This window comes from Mauremys reevesii, linkage group 17 (assembly GCF_016161935.1).
Source record: "Mauremys reevesii isolate NIE-2019 linkage group 17, ASM1616193v1, whole genome shotgun sequence".
Classification (NCBI taxonomy): Eukaryota; Metazoa; Chordata; order Testudines; family Geoemydidae; genus Mauremys; species Mauremys reevesii.
Window position 1 is genome coordinate 10,685,347 of NC_052639.1, and position 4,108 is coordinate 10,689,454.

At 50.3% G+C, this 4,108-nt stretch overlaps 1 non-coding gene across 1 annotated transcript; it reads left to right on the forward strand.

Moving 5' to 3' along the window:
* Positions 1-1,736: 1,736 nt before the first annotated feature.
* Positions 1,737-1,818, forward strand: TRNAS-GCU. Its single transcript has one exon. It is a non-coding gene; the product is annotated as a tRNA-Ser (tRNA).
* The last annotated feature ends 2,290 nt before the right edge of the window (positions 1,819-4,108 follow it).

Consider the following 4,108-nt stretch of genomic DNA (forward strand, 5'->3'; position numbering starts at 1 on the left):
TTCCCACACCACAAGTGGTTTTAAAAATGGGGTTTGATTAAACTTCTTAAATGTGGTAAACACCACAGCTTGCACACCCACTGATATAGCTTCTCCCACTGACATAGCTGCCACCTCTTGGGGAAGAGGATTAACTACACCCACAGGAAAACTCTCTCCCATCAGCATAGAGCAGTGGTTCTCAAACTGTGAGTCAGGACCCCAAAGTGGGTCATAACCCTATTTTAATGGGGTCGCCAGGGCTGGCATTAGACTTGTTTGGGCCTGGGGCTGAAGCCAAAAGTCTGAGCCCCACCACCCAGGGCTGAATCCCTCAAGCTCTGGTTTTGCCCTCCCCTAACTGGGGCAGGGCTCAGGCTTTGTCTCCCCTGCCTCTGCGCAGTGGGGAGGAGCTTGGTCCCTCTTTCCAGGGCCATGTAGTAAGTTCTTTTTGGCAGAAGGGGGTTTGCAGTGAAAGGAAGTTTGAGAAACCCTGGCATAGAGCCTCTGAATATGTCTAGACTTGGCTCCCTGTGGCACCGTGGGTGATCAGACACTGAAAGTACAGCCATGGAGACACCACGCACCAACCTTGCCTAGCAAGCAAGACTCAAACCTCCACAAAAAGGCACTTATTGCTTTTTAACCCATCACCCTAAGCACTCAGCCACCACCACTTAACAAAGGGGCTTTTCTACACTGTGGTTCTGGTCTCACTGAAGGGCCATTTCCAGTTGTTTGCTCAGACCAGCATTAGGGAAAATGGTGCCCTGGGCAAAGCTTGTACTTTGGCACTTCCCCATTGCCCCTGGACGATCCCCACTCCCCCTTTACCGCTAGTTCCTGCACTCCCAACCCTTGCACCTCCTTCACCCCTAACTCCTGCCCCCTCCTGTGCCCCCTTTGCCCTTAACTCCCTGAGCCACCAGCCATTGCCCCTCTCCTGCAGCCCCTGCACATGGCTCCAGTGCTGGGGGCCCCGCACATGTTCTCCTTTTCCCTGGGCTTTGGCATCACTAGCTCCTGATTAGTGAGTAGGGTTCAGTGGTTCCCAAAATGTAGGGCATGACTCCTAGGGGGACACAGAGGAACATTCATGGGGGCACCTCAGGGCCTGAGCCAGCCCCCATGGAGGGAGCAGCGCTCAGCCCCACTCTGCCCCAGCTCTTCCCCAACCCCACCCTACCCTCAGCCTGGGCCTCTGGCTCCCAGCTCGGCCTCGACCCCCTTACCCCTGTCTGCACCCCTCTCCCCAGCAAGCAATGGCCCCACTCCCAGCCCCGGTTCTTGACTGCGGCTTCCGAGGGGCCACAGCCATGGCTAAGAGGGCACAGAGTGAAATGTTTGGGGACCCCTGGTTTAGGGTGATGTTCTCAATCACTTCTATGAAGTCCAATAAAAGCAATTCCTCACCCACCCACCCCTCCATCAGGACAGACTAGGTATGTTCTGCTGCCCTTCACTCATGCAGGAAGGATAATAACATTTCATTCCACTCAATCCTAAAGTGATTTGTAACCCACCACCAGCCAAAACTGGTCATTTTGGGAAAGCGGCCCCATCATGCTGCATACCTAGGCAGAGTAGGTGTGTCTACGCAAACACGGTCTGTTCCTGAAGTCTTTCCCCCAGCTACTCACTAGATGTGAGGGGGGAGATCATTCAGCCCCTGCTTCTGCTTAGTATTTAAAAACTCCTTAGTGTCCCTAGCTCTGCTGGCCTTAGATTTTTCCTCCTGTCTTTTTCTTAACAAGTCAGATGAGGTGGCCAAGTGATTAAGGCGATGGACTGCTACTCCATTGTGCTCTGCACACATGGGTTCAAATCCCATCCTCATTGGATGCGTTTAGTCATTACTCCTCCTTTGTAGACAACCAAGTTCCCCTTTAGTACAATGTTGCTTCTTGCAAACAAAAACCTTCTCAGAAACTCAGAACTCTCTTGCTTTAAATAAAATGTCTAAATCCCAGATTTCTTAAAAAAAGAAAAATTCTCTAGCCCTGTATTTCTTAATTTTTATCTCAAAAGGGAACATCCTCATCATCTCCTCCAAACACCCTGGGACCTGCCCAAATTATTAAAATACCCTCAACCCGAGCAAGGCCAGAGCAGTGAACCAGAGCTAGTGTCTAGGCCAAGCTGTTCTGAAGGAGGCAACTCAAACATTTTCTCCCTGCTTCCCTTGGCAAGCTCTGACTGAGAAAACAAAATTTCCCAAACTGAAAAACCAATACTAATCTGTTTGGGGATTTTGGTTTGAAAGTATTATTGTTATTATTCTCTTCTGATTTCTGAATCAGTTCAGTTCAGTCTTTGTCCTCCCAGTGTGTTTCCAGCTAAAACCACCTTGAGGGTACTGGACCACTGACCTATCACCCAAACTTTCAGTAACCCTTTATCAGTGCCTGTGAGTGTAATTTAAACCATAGGTCCATCTAGCTCTGAATCTTGTCTTCTGACAGTAGCCAATACCAGGTGCCCCAAAGCCACTCCCAAGGTACCACTGGGAGTTGAACCCAGGATCTCGTTTACAAAGCAGGTGATGTAACCAGCCAAGCCATGGAACCTGCTGTTACTTAAAGCAGCGTGTTTGCCCACACCTGACTCTCTGCCAATCCCCACTGGGCCCTGACAAGTGTTGCTCGTGTTTGGCTTCTGTAAAGCAGAGGAGCAGGTGAAGTTTTGCTCCCAAGGTGTGTGTGTGATTCTTTGAACAGGTCTACACTATGAAATTAGGTTGGTGTAATTACATTACTTAGGCTGGCAATGCAGTTCTATCAACCTAATCCCGGTGTAGATAGCAGCTCAGCTGTCAGAACTTTCTGGAGCTATGAAAGAGGAGGGGCCCAGCCTCTGTAGCAGAAATGCAGGGCAGGTGAGTTCACAGCAGGCATTGTGGGATACTGGTGGAGGCCAGTTATGGTGATATAATGACCAGCAGCATTTACACTGACAATTTGTCACTTTAAGTTGTCTGCAAAAAGCTCTAGGCCTCCCATTGAGGTGGTTTTATTTTGTCACCAAAACAGGGCAGTTTTGTCACCAGACATGGCATTGCAGTGTGTGCACCAGCTACAAGCTGCCGACCGAGGGAGCGTTGTGTGTTTTTCACACACCTGAGCAATATGATTCTGCTGAAATAGATTCAGTCACACACACACACACACACTGCTTGCAAGGAAAATGTCACCTGCTCCTCTGCTTTGCAGAATCCAAACACAAGCAAAGCTTGTCAGTCCCCAGTGGGGATGGCAGGGAGTCAGGTGTGGTCAGACACTGAGTTTTAGCCACAGGCAGGCACCATGGCTTAGCTGGCTAAAGCACCTGCCTTGTAAACAGGAGATCCTGGGTCCAACTCCCAGTGGTGCCTTGTTGAGTACCTCTTGGGGCACCTGGTATTGGCTACTGTCAGAGAACTAAATGGGCTTTTGGTGCAGCCCAGTATGGCTGTTTAAATTATACTGATAACAGAATTACTGAAAGTCTGAGAGTTAAGAGCTGATAGGTCAGTGGTCCAGCCCAACACAGATAAACCCCCCTCCCTCTGGGACAGGGGCAGGTCTGGGCTCTCACACCAAAGGGCTCATTGTGGCTGCCAGAATCTGTGAGCGGCTCATTTAGTTTGCACCGAGGGTTGAGTCCTGCTTCGTGCACCGTGTGTGAGAATGAAAATCCTAAACCGCCCTTTGAAATAACAAATGCAGCAGGACGTGTTATTGTCCCTGCCCCAAAGCAGACAGACCAATGGAGAAATGCCGTTGAGTCCAGGCTAATACTCCACTGCCATTTTACCTTGTTTGCTTGCTAAACTCCCTCCCTAACTTGAGGGCTGAGCTTGAGCTGAGATGTCTACACTGCAAATTTACCACCCCACGGCCCTAGCCTGGGAGCCTGCACTGGTACGGGGCTGCCGTGGGTGTTTCATCACAGTGTGGACATAGCCTGGCATTATGTCTACACTGCCATTAACACACCCAAGTCACTATTCTCAAACCCTGGGTCAGTTGATTCAGGCTTGTGGGGCTTGTGCTGCAGGGTTATAAAATTACAGTGTGGCCTCCGAGACCCCACGAGGGGTGAGGGTCTTGAAGCCTGCGCTCCAGTCTGAGCCCCAGGAGCCCAAATCAGA